The sequence below is a fragment of the Dermacentor albipictus genome, chromosome 5 (genome assembly GCF_038994185.2).
Source record: "Dermacentor albipictus isolate Rhodes 1998 colony chromosome 5, USDA_Dalb.pri_finalv2, whole genome shotgun sequence".
Classification (NCBI taxonomy): domain Eukaryota; kingdom Metazoa; phylum Arthropoda; class Arachnida; order Ixodida; family Ixodidae; genus Dermacentor; species Dermacentor albipictus.
Window position 1 is genome coordinate 110,126,277 of NC_091825.1, and position 12,296 is coordinate 110,138,572.

Below are 12,296 nucleotides of genomic sequence, written 5' to 3' on the forward strand. Positions count from 1 at the left end.
TCACAACTTTTGTATATAGCACTCGGGAAGCCATGGAAGCACGATACATTTTGCTCTTTGTAAGTTGAGAAGTCTGTACGGCAAAAAAATTTTTTTTTTCATACGAGCATTTTTTAATCGTGCAAACCATGAATCCCACTATGAGGTTACATAGTAGATGACTAACGTCTTTTGATATATTTCAATAAAAACTGCTTCATGGGTCCGCCGTTTTTATAGGACGATGTAATTAAATAGAAATAAGCGGAGTGTTTCTTTATCTCATAAAATTACGTTCACCAATAAGAAAACAAAACCTTCAGGTCACAGTAACTACTCTGAGGCTAATGTTTAAGAGAACTTTCTTTTGTGTGCGAATCACCTACCAACCGCGAACGCTTAATCACGCCTACAAATCTCTGAACCATTTTTTTTCATTCATTAATTAGGACTCGCATCCCTATAAGCCCGACAGTTTCGTAGAGTTAAGCGTCGGAAATGCTGGAACACCGGCAGCGAATGGCCTAAAAAAAAGAAAGATTGCTCGTAGAAATGGTTTCTTGTCAAACCAAATAATTTTAAGTTCTTATGCATGAATTGGAGAATGTGGCTCGATTTTTCAAACGCATGCTGTAGGGGCTCACCCTTCATTTTGTGAAGTGATATCTATCGCTTCACCGCTGCTGAAAGTCATGTCGACATCTGCTGTACAGTAAGCAGCCAGCAAACGAGAGAAAATCATGTAACTGACAGGTTTCATTCGGGGCTTGTCACAGAATAAGAGCTATGCGCATTGCATTTGGCGCCTTCGTTCTGGTAAAATGGACATGTCGCATAATGCTCGTTTGTTGTGAAGCAACGTAAGCAAAGTGCGCGCATTCTTTCTTTATTGACTCCACACACAATCCCAAGCTACGTATAGCGTAGTGGCATTGGCTCAAGTGCTTCCGGTCCCCTCGATAAAGTGGATGTACCGTAAAAACAAGACATCAGGCATATTCTTGCTTATTTTTATTAAGTGTTTTTAAAGCTACGCATGTGAGGTGAACGCATGAATTGTCTGCACTGCTTAACTTTTCCGCATACCGTACTCTGCCGAGCCATGGATAGGCAAAGCTGCGCGGTCATGGAAAACAAGCCGCTAAACGATAGCCTTTTTTTTTTTTAGAGCGCTTCTGCTGTTTTCGAAAATATCGTAAGCCCGGTTGAAAGCTTATTTCTAGGATCGAATGAGTGGTCACTTAATTTGCAGAGATCATACATCAGCTTCACATATTTCCTTAACGTGCACTCTAATCCTGAACATCCGTGTTGTGAAACTATTAACGGTTCGACATGCAATGCACTTTTCCGTAATCGGCCCTCTGTGAGACAGCCTTTTTCACTTTGTGTGAGGAAGCTTAGCGTGCAAACGGATGTCCCACTCTTCGAACACCGCTTAATGCATCCAGCGAAGCAACTACCGCCTTGGGATTGGCAGGTGATAGAATGTGATATACCTATTGTAAGAGTTACAAAATACGCACCAGAGCTCGAAATACGAATGCATTTCCATGAACTCCAATTGAAGTACTATTGTTCGGGATCCTACACCGATGCGTCAAAATCGCATGTTGGCATGTCTTACGCGGCTGTTGGACCCTCCTTCTCTGAAGCAGGTGAACTGAACCCCCATACAAGCATCTTTACTGCAGAAGCCACGCAGTACTGTCAGCGGTAAACACATAAAGAAATAAAAACTAGAGAAAGCGATAATATTCACGGACTCGTTAAGTGTTGTAAGAGCACTAACGTCCTTAAGAAAACACAAAAATAATGTTTTCATTGAGCTTTACTCTTTCTTGTGCAATATTTTTTCGTCTCGTAGACACATGACAATATGCTGGGTCCCTGGTCAGATGCATCGAAGGTAATGTGCTGGCCGACGAAATGGCCACATCAATTACACCTCAAGCTGGTAATTCCACCACTGCTATCCCTGCCACAGACCTCAAGCCTTTTTTGCGAACGTAACTGCGAAGTTAGTGGCAACGCATGTGGGACAATGAAAAAAATAATAAGCTCCATTTGATTAAGCCAAGGGTAAGTTTCTGACCCTCCGTTACAAAAACGAGACTGACTGACGTCCTATTCTGTCGACTCAGAATAGGACACACATATTTTCGCGCTTACTGGCAACGAACCTCCTCCTTGTGGTAGATGTTATGTATGGCTCACCGTCCTCCACGTCCTCGTGGAGTGTCGGGAAGCCGAAAGAGAAAGAAGAAAACATTTTCCGCTAGCATACCGGTATTGTCTCCCTCTCCATCCCGATAAGTTTCTTGGTAAGGAATCCCTTTTTACCACCAAAGCTGTCCTAGGTTTCTTGAGTCATGTGGTTTTGCATGTTAATAGCCCAATAGTGTCGTAGCGCATCCTCTTTCTAGAGGATGCTACTGTGATAGTAGTCCTTGTACAGCACATGCCTTCAGGTCCTTGCGCTTCAAGGGCTATCTTAGGGCAGTAGATATTTTTTCGAATTTTTATCCAATGACCAATTTTAGCCCATTGTAATTCTTTCATAATGCATCTTTCGCGTCAATGGCGCGCTTCATAATTATTGTCATAGTTTTATTACATGTAGCTCTTACAACTTTACGGTGACCGTCTGTTAGGCCCCTTTACAGCCCTGTCACATCCATTGCTCGTAATTTATCACTTCACTTTCACTTCACTTCACTTCAGCTGCATGCGTTCATACCACACCACAATGCATGCAGATTATGCGTCTGAGCGCAACGGACCCTAAACGACAAGGTTCTCACTGGTGTTGCAGAAGTCGCGGTGCTGAACTTGGCATTGCAAGTTTTCGGCTGTGCGAATCGATGCTACACTGCCAGCGGGATTTTATTTCATTGTTTTTGGTCACTTTCTTTTGCAAGTTGTAACAACGTGAAATTATTAAACATGCTTTGGCAGCGCCTCCAGGACACCAAAGCTGGATTCCGGACTTGTCCATGGGCTCGTGGCTCGCCGAGGCCCGAACGACCGACCTGGTTCCAGCCGTCAAGCGAGTTCAGTCGATGACCGCGAACACAAGTGAACACCGGCGTGCGAGGTCGAGTCGAGAAAACATGCATTGTTGGTATTTCTCTCACGCCATGTTGGAGGTCACGTGACCCTGGTGAGTTTAGGATGTGTATCACAAGGGAACGGCAAGACAGAACATTCGCATTGGAACAAGCACGCGTGCTCAACCTTGCAGTGCGGCGTCATTTATATAAAAAAAATCGCGCGACTTTAACCACTCGGCATCCGGACCGGCACGAGCCGTCGCACTTGGGACAGCACGGCGACGTCGCTCCTATCGCAATACAAAAAATTGGCTGCGGCGTAGCTCAGTTAACCCTGGATATGCAAAGCGAAAGCTTGGTTTAGCCTGGTTAAGTCTTGGTTTCACTTCGTTAACCTTCGCCTTAGTTGTAATTGTTATACTTAGGTATACAATCATCGTTAAGCCAAGTATGACGGCTGTGCCTATGGGTCGGTGGCTAGACATGACTGCGATTATAGGCTTGGGTGAATACGTGTCGTTCGACGGTGCGACGCCTGTTGTGCCACAGGGAAAACGCAAGTGCTAGGTAGGCAAAGAGACGCCACGGACATGCGCAGCGTTGAAGCACAAACGGACAGGGCGCGAACGCGGTCCCTAGATTAGTTTCAGAATAGGGGCCCCAAATAGTGTCGTCGCCACTGCGCATGCGCGAGACGCAAACTGCGTTTGGGTTTTGCGTTGGGAACGCTATATCACCGATTTAGCGGGAGCCCAAATAGTGGCCCCAAAAGCTTTGAGTCAACAAACATGGCGGCACCCATCGAAGCGACGGCTCTAACTCAGCACCAAACTGGCCTCGATTCGTACTAACGCGTGCAGTTCCTAAGTTAGGAAAAGTGACTACGGTTATCGCTTTCTCTCAGTTAACGTGTGTAATGAAGATTTGATTCATTAGACACCATTGATTCCGAATTTGATTGTGGATTTTATGGCTCGTAGGCCTAACACAGCTAAACTTGGCTGGTGAAGGCACGTAAAGTTGGTTTACTGCTTACAGAATAACCTCTAAGTTGTAATTAAACGCGAATGCACGCAAGTCAAAATTTCTATTCCTATCATAAAATGGCATATTTTATTTATTTCTAATAGTTTTTCTTTGACGCCGTAGTGGCATGTCAGCGCAAGACGCTATCCGCAAACGCAAAGCCGTATTCTAAACCTCTTCACCCCTGCGTGCTACGAACCGGTGGATGTCTGATTTTCTTGTTATTCATTACTTCTCTCCACCTTGCGGGTTTCCGCAGAACTACTACGCCCAACGCTAACACCCGCAAAGTTCTTTGGGGCCCCAAACTATTGCGGCCCCTATTCTGAAAGTTGATAGTGCGACGCAAATTGTTGCATTCCGGACTATCTGCAGTGAAGCAGCTCGCCGGGCGATATCCGCGGGGTGGTCAGTCGCCGCTTGGCGACGGCTCAACGCCTCCCGCACCCGCGCAACGCTCAGAGAAGACGTCCTGGTCTCGCACTGACTACATAGAGTTCTTTTTCTATGCTGACTAGGCGAGTGTGGCGCTCCCCTTTAACCAAGCGCACGGCGAGTCACGTGGTCAGGCGGAGACCTAGTTGAGGAGAGCTCCACCACCCCAAGCTGGCGGCGGAGCTCGGCGCGGCGAGTCACGTGATGCATTGCCAAGGCTACGTAGCAGCTGCGATCAAATTGCTGGCGACGGCGAAACTCGGCTCGACGCGGTTAGTAAAGGTTTCGCTTTCAAAAGTTTCGGCAGAATCTATCTTCCGGTGAATGTCGACGCTAATGCGATCAGCTCCGACGCAATGTAGCGAAACACCGTATATATGAGGAATCAATCTCAATTTACCGCCTGTGACACCAGCGCCGATTGCTCCCCTAGTGAGCAGATTAAAACGTCGACTGTCACCTCCTTTCCTGTCGGAGCAATCACGCGCCTGTTTGCGTTGAAGCGCCTGCTACCGGTGATTGATTGTGTTAACATGTAGGAGAGCGTGGCCTCGTCATCCCAAACGCTTGCTACAACAGCGCCTCTATTTCGGGAAGCGCTGGCTACACAGTATTTTTTGTGTCGATCAGTGCGACAACAGCCTCGGAAACACGAAACACTGAGACCAGCCCGTGAAACCGCTTCTTTCAGACAAATTCGCATATGAGACAAGCGCTATGCAGTACAGAGCCAAGTGGCGCATTTTTTACGCTTGCATGCTTTCTTTTGATACGTGCATTGTGATAAATCGAGTGGTCCTTCGGTACACAGAGATAAAATTTAGTAAGCTTCGTACATACAGGCGCGTTCACTCAAGGCTGGCGGCCCCTTTCGGAAAGAATCGCGCTTGAGAAACATTGTCGTGTTTAAGTGGGCAGTGCGGAAACGCAGTAATTGCAATTTGGCAGCAACGAAAATTGCAAATATGTTTTAGACTGCAGCTCTTAATTAGGCGCCCGTTCCTGCGGCGAGCGGTGGCGTTGTCCGTCGGAACTGCGAAGCGCAGCGGGAGATGACAAGACAGCGTGAGCGACGACAGCGCGAGGAAAGCGGAGGACGTTACGGCGAAAGCGTGTGCAGCAAAGCATAGTGCCGCGAAAAACGGGCTTCGCGGCGACGACTGCTGCGGGATGGCGCCAGAGTAGCGCGCGTCGTCTGTATGGAAACAAAGCGCTGCATGAGCGTAGGTCTGTCTGCGGCGGCTGCTGTAAATCATGCTCACGCGTCACCCACGCGCCACCTCTCGCGATCTCCCGATTAGCGAGGCAGTCGCGCCACACTTCGCTTCGTTTGCAATGTGCGTGTGCACGAGACATGCAGTGTCCGCGCCAACCTATACATCGCGAAATGAAAACACGTACACAGCTGCGCTCAAATTTTGTATTAGACAGCACCGTAATCGCCAGTGAAGATTTTTTCCCGGAAATTCTACCCGTTGTCGGCAAGCCTGGGAAAGCCGCGTGACAGAACGAGAGCTGTAGTAGTTTACACAGTTGGCAATTGTGCATTATCATGAAAACACCTACTTTAATCTTTTCAAACCTTTGCAAGTCTCTCATAATTGCCCTTAGCCATCGCCAAAATAAAAATCATTTATCAGCATCTTAAGTACGCCACTCACCAAGAGATGCTAATTATAACGCTAAATCGGGCGTACGAGCTGCTTAAAGCTTCGTTTCTTTTTGTACACACGTTGTGGGCTCACAGTACGTCTCCGCGCACGGCGTCGCCAAGTGGCCCCCGAGAAGTGAAGCCTCACGACGCGGCACGACGGCGCACGGCGATAGACCCACCGCAGGTTCGAGCACCGAGCCGAAAGACCTGGACGGCTCTGGCCGTACGCATGGGCGCTCTCCCAGGAACACACGGCGTCCAGGACAGTTAAGGCGTTTATTGATCCCCAATGGCCAACATGTGCCAGACTGCACCCAAACACACGGAGTACACTCGGCGCCCGCGGTTCCCGATGGCGAGGAAGGCGGGGTACACGCCGCGTCGAACAATGGTTTACGCGCGCGGGCCGAAATGCGTTCGCAAACGCTACCTAGCGCTTCCCGTCACCGACAATGGTCTGCGACGGTTCGGACACGCAAAATGTGACGCACTGAGCACCTGCGACTACCGCAAGGGCGGAACGCAAAGCCACTCAGCAAGCCACACTTACGCAAGCTGACAAAGCACGTGAACGTCCCCAGGCCGCGGCGTTGGGGGACGCAAATAGCTGGTCGCTCACGTACCTTGCAGCTTGCCTCTCGTGACCGGCGCTCGCCCCTGTCGCAGCCCGACTCCCCCGCGCACGGCGATCGTCCCCAGTCGGGGCTTCTTCCCTACGTCACGCCCCACGACCGAATCGCAGGGCCGCGTAGCATGACGTCACGGGACGCGGCCGCGGCGCCCGGGGAAAACGGCGCGCGGTCGAGGGGTAGGCATTTGGGAGAGGTTTTCCTCGCAATGGCGAATAAGTCCGGAGCCCTAGGCACAGCAGCGACTGCGCCCCGGTAGACCGAAGGACTCCCACATCCCTCTCCCCTTAAATGTCCCTACCAGCTGAGAAATAAGCCGGCGGCATGTAACACAAAGGAAAAGTCCCCTGTATCAGCCAGCATTAGATATTGCAAGGACGGCTACCCTCCTGCCTCCGTTCCAGCCCTTAAACACATATTAAAGAAACGAGAACAATGAAATCAGGGCAGATACACTAATAGCATAGATATTTAACACGTACAGCAAACCCAGTGAAAATCGCGCACAACCATATAACTCAAAGGAAAAACTGTACAGCACACTGCCCCAGAATACCCCCAGAATAAATGTAATATCTGCTACACGAACACACACACACACGCACAGAGACACACACTCGCAAATAAACACTAAAAAAAAGTTAAAGAACCCCAGGCAGGTGGGCGCCGTCCGCGGCTGCGTCCGTTAGAGTCAGCGTGTGCCCCTAATGAGGATAGGGCACTGGGTGCTGGCACCTCTCCACTCTGCGCTGCGCGGGCCATGCCTTCACCGAATGGGGACGTATCAGAGGGGTGCCGATACACCCTCCTGGCACGTCCAGGTGGCCACACTCCGTGTTTTTGGACTGGTCTCCGTAGCTGTGGCAGGCGGGACAGTCGTTGGAGCAGGGAGTTTCCTTGTGGCTGGAGCGCCTGGCTGTGCCACCCAGCGCCGGCGTCGGCTGCGGCGGCGGCTCCCAGGGGCGACAAGGGCAGACGGCTTGTCCATCTTGAGCGCGAGTGCGCTGCAACTCGAAGCTACTGACGAAGGCGACTGTCGAGACAGAATGACAGCGGGAAGTCAGTTCCGGGCACCGGCAGCAGCAGTGCCAGCAGGAGTAGTAAATGCTGACGCCAGTCGTTTTCAAGAAGGAGCGAGCAGAGATGGGGGGCACAGGATGGAGGGTCGCGAAGCCAGCTGGACGTGGTTTTCGTCCCCTTTTGCACGCGCACACACGAGGCACCTGCGACACGTGCCCTTAGGGCTTGCAACGGATTCGGGCGCAGGCAACACCAATGTCTGAGGCGTCCAATGTCTGAAACCTTCCCCTCAACTGACGCTCCCGTGGTCGCACGCCCCCGCTTTCCGGACACTTACGCGGCGAGTCTCAAAGACGAGACAACAAAAGAATGAGGGCACCAAGCGCCCCTCTACAGCTACGTACAATGGCGATGCGGGGTAAGAAGCGGGGCACTTTGAAAACAAGGCTATGCACACGAGGAAGGCTAAACCTATTATTCAAGCAAAAAGAAATACAAGCACTGAACAAACGGGCAAACTTTTTGATATCTAGTTAGGGCGGGCTGGAACCGTGGCGCGCTGGCCTCTGTGCGGGAAATCCCGAGAGGAAAGAAACACTCGCTCGCAGAGGCAGAAAGCAAGAGTAACGCGTTTCTTTTACCAGAAAGGTCTGGCAACGCGAGGGCGAATTCACAATGGTGGTCGTCGCCTGAGGGGGTATCGATGCGACGGCCGAAAGCGGTCGGAAACACCGGACGTGCTCTGTTCCCCGGAACACCCGAGATCGCTGGGCTCCGGCGCCGGCTCGACTGGCCTGCAATGGTAGGCTTTCAAGTCGGCAATGTGAACGCGGCCCCTGGTTCTCCCCGTCTGAGGATCCGTCAGCTCATACACAAGTGGTGAAAGTCGTTTCTCCACTCGGTAAGGCCCCAGCCATTTAGGAGCCAACGCTGCGGAAAACCCTTTGCTGGCGTCACTAAGAGCGTGGTTGCGTTTAAGCACCAAGTCACCGACCTGAAAGCAGACGTCGCGATGACTCTTGTCATACTGAGCTTTCTGCTGGGCTCGGGCGGCTCCCAAGCTGTCCCTTGCTCTAGAGAACGCGCGGGCAAGCCGGGAGCGAAGCTGCGCTGCGTACGAGGAAAGGTCCCCTGGCGCATTCTCAACCCCTGCTCGGCGCTGCGTAACAATGGTTAGCGGATTCGCCAGTTCACGGCCAAAAATGAGGAAAGCGGGGGAGAAACTTGTTGAGCGGTTTTGCGCCGTCCGAATGGCGAACGCGAGTTCGTTCACGTGGTCTGCCCAATCCTTCTGGCTCCTGGCAAAGGCCGTGAGCATCGACTTCACAGTACGATTAAAGCGTTCCGTGAGGTTGGCCTGGGGGTGGTAGGGCGATGTGAGGCGATGCTCGATCTGAAGGGATGTACACGTCTCACGAAACACCCGAGAAGTGAAGTAAGACGCATTGTCAGTAATCAAACGCTCCGGAAATCCAAAGCGTGTGAAAACTTCCATTAGCTTATCCAACACTGCCCGAGCCGTCACCTTGCGGAGCGGAAATAGCTCCACCCACTTTGTAAAGTGATCGACCACTACCAAAAGGTGCTGAAAGCCCTGTTTACTCTTTGGAAAAGGCCCAATTAAGTCGCAGGCAGCAAACTGCCAAGGCCGCTGACTGTCAATCGGCTTCATTAAACCCGGCGGACGGCCACCGCGAGATTTCACCGTCTGACAGACGTGACAAGTCCGGCAATAACGGAAAACGTCGCGCTTCATACCAGGCCAGGTGACAGTGTGGCTGAGTCTTGCAAAGACCTTAGAGCCACTGAGGTGCCCAGCCAGCGGTTCATCATGAGCGTAGTGCAAAAGTGCGCGCCTCAGACTTTTCGGTATCACCACCTTAAACGGGTTAATTGATTCATCCTCGGTAGCGATATATCTAAGCACGAGCCCATCGTGGTCCAGCAGGTAGGAATCTTCGGAAGTACCAGCAATAAAAGCTGGCCCGGGTACTTCTGCGCTCGTTGCAACACCAGCAACGTTACGGCGCTCCGTTTCCGCTACTCTACCAGCAATTTCCTTGCAAAATGAATCCTCCTGCTGGGCCTTTAGGAGCTCTTCTCGGCTGAAAATAATCGCGGTCCCTCCAGAGTGAGAGCCGGTTCCATTACTTCCTTTTGGAGATACTGCAAAGGCCTCGTTCTCCGGTGTCGTGGTACGCGGCTGTCTTTCTGCGGCTAACTCCTTCTGCACCCGTGCGAGAACATCATGCGCGGTGACATCGTGTTCATTAAAGGCACAGTCATGAACGGTTAAGTTACCACCAGTGCCGGTCGATCTATTCACAACGCTCCCCTTTGGCTCGTTTACAACTATTTCCCCCACTGGTGGAGAACTCTCGTCACCGCCCGGCTGTACAACGCCGAAAACCTCTTTTACCGCAGTCTCCTCTATAGGTGGGGACCCGAAGACGGTCTCCCTCTCTTCCTCGGCCACTTCACCGCTCGCACAGGCGGGCGTGTCGGCGGCTTCCGTCTTTCGCCGCTCGCCTCCGGCATCAGCCGGGTGGGGAAGCGGCGCACGCGAAAGCGCGTCTGCGACGACGTTCGTGCTCCCCTTTCGGTACTGCACCGAAATGTCGTAGTGCTGTATTAGAAGTGCCCAACGTGCCAGCCGACCCGCAGGTTCTCGAAGCCTCATGAGCCAGCTGAGCGCGCTGTGATCCGTCTGCACGACGAATTTCGTGCCGTCTAAATAGACGTCAAATCTCCTCAGTGCAAACACAATCGCTAAGCACTCCTTTTCCGTCACGGAGTAGTTCTTCTCCGCAGGGAGCAGCGCCCGACTAGCAAAAGCCAGAGGGTGCAGGACACCATCGAATTCCTGAAGGAGGACCGCCCCCAATCCCAAATCGCTCGCGTCCGTCTGAACGACGAATTTCTTGGTCAGGTCAGGCAATCTGAGGCGAGCTGTCTCGGCGATGGCTCGGGACAAGCCGCGGAATGCCTGCTCCTGCTCCGGTTCCCAACGCCACTCCACAGACTTCCCCAACAACTTTGTCAGCGGTGCCTGGAGTTTCGCACAAGATGGAATAAATGACCGGTAGAAATTGGCCATTCCGAGGAAGCGGCGGAGGCCGCGTACATCTTTGGGGGCGGGAAAATCCAGGAGAGCCCGGAGCTTCTCCGAATTCGGCTCAATGGAGCCTCCTCCTAGGGTGAACCCCAGCAAGTGGACTCGAGTTTGCGCCACTTGTGCCTTTGCCGGATTTAGCGTCATGCCCGCTGACCTGATCCTCCCAAGTATGTCCCCAACGTGACGTATGTGCTCCTCAAACGTTTCGGAATAGATCACGATGTCGTCGAGGTAGCACATGGCATGGGACCATTTGGCATTGCCCAGAACCCGATCCATTAGCCTCTGAAATGTGGCTGGGGCGTTGCACAGACCAAATGGCATTCGCTCAAATTGAAACAGCCCACGATGGCACGTGAAGGCGGTCTTTGCTCTGTCCTCGGGTTCCACCTCTACTTGCAAGTAGCCCTTAGCAGCGTCCAGAGTCGTGAAATACTTCGCTGAACCTAGGCTGCCCACAATTGACTCGATGGTTGGCAACGGATAGGCATCTTTACGGGTAAGTGCGTTCAGTCGACGGTAATCAACGCAAAGGCGGAAACTACCATCCTTTTTTGGAACCAGGACGACAGGAGATGCCCAGGGGCTATCGGAACGCTTGATGACACCGGTCGCCAGCATCTCGTTAAGCACACCATCGATAGCCTGTCTCTTGGACAGGCTAACCGGCCTGGGGTTGCACTTCAAAGGACGCGTATCCCCAGTCTCGATCCTATGGCGTACAAGGTCAGTGCAACCTGGGTCTTCTGTGAACAGGTCGTCATAGCTGAACAGAACTTCGGACATGTCAGATTTTTGTCTGAGCTCCAGCCCTACCGCACGGGCGATCAAAGGGTGGAACAAGCCACCTCGCGCAGGCACGTCTATCTGAGCGGTAGTGCACGCAGAATACTGCGCCAGAAAGGGCTCAACCCCCTTATCTAGCGCGCCGTGCGGGCCCGCCACTCGCTCGGCGGCGACACATGCCGGAGGGTCGGCGAAAAGCCTCAAAGGGGACAACGGTCCCACCCTATAGCCTCCGTTCGCAATGTCTACCACTATACGGGTCTTACGAAGAAAGCCACGACCCAGAATCACGGGAACACTCAAGCCAGGCAAATGAATGAAGCGATGGCGCCTCGTTCGACCATCCCAACGAACAGACAGCCTCGCTGCCCCGCCTGCGGGAACGGAGCCGCTGGCTAGGTTAAAAGTTGCTCGGCATTCGCGCAAGCGAACAAAGCGCTGCTGCAAGAGGGTCAAAACGTCGTCGCCAAACAAAGACGCACTGGCCCCTGTGTCGAGGAGCGCGGCAAATTCGCGACCAGCAATAGTGACAGTGACGAATGGGGCGAATGCATCCGCGGGAAAGCCCGCACGACACACGGAGGGAGCGACAATCACTT

General features: G+C 52.2%; 1 long non-coding RNA gene across 1 annotated transcript in view; it reads left to right on the top strand.

The window, feature by feature from the left end:
* Positions 1 to 12,296, top strand: part of LOC139060031 (uncharacterized) — a 47,344-nt gene that overhangs the window by 410 nt on the left and 34,638 nt on the right. Inside the window, exon 2 of the long non-coding RNA XR_011514580.1 lies at positions 2,947 to 3,142. This is a non-coding gene — a long non-coding RNA (uncharacterized lncRNA). The remainder of the gene's footprint in view (positions 1 to 2,946; positions 3,143 to 12,296) is intronic.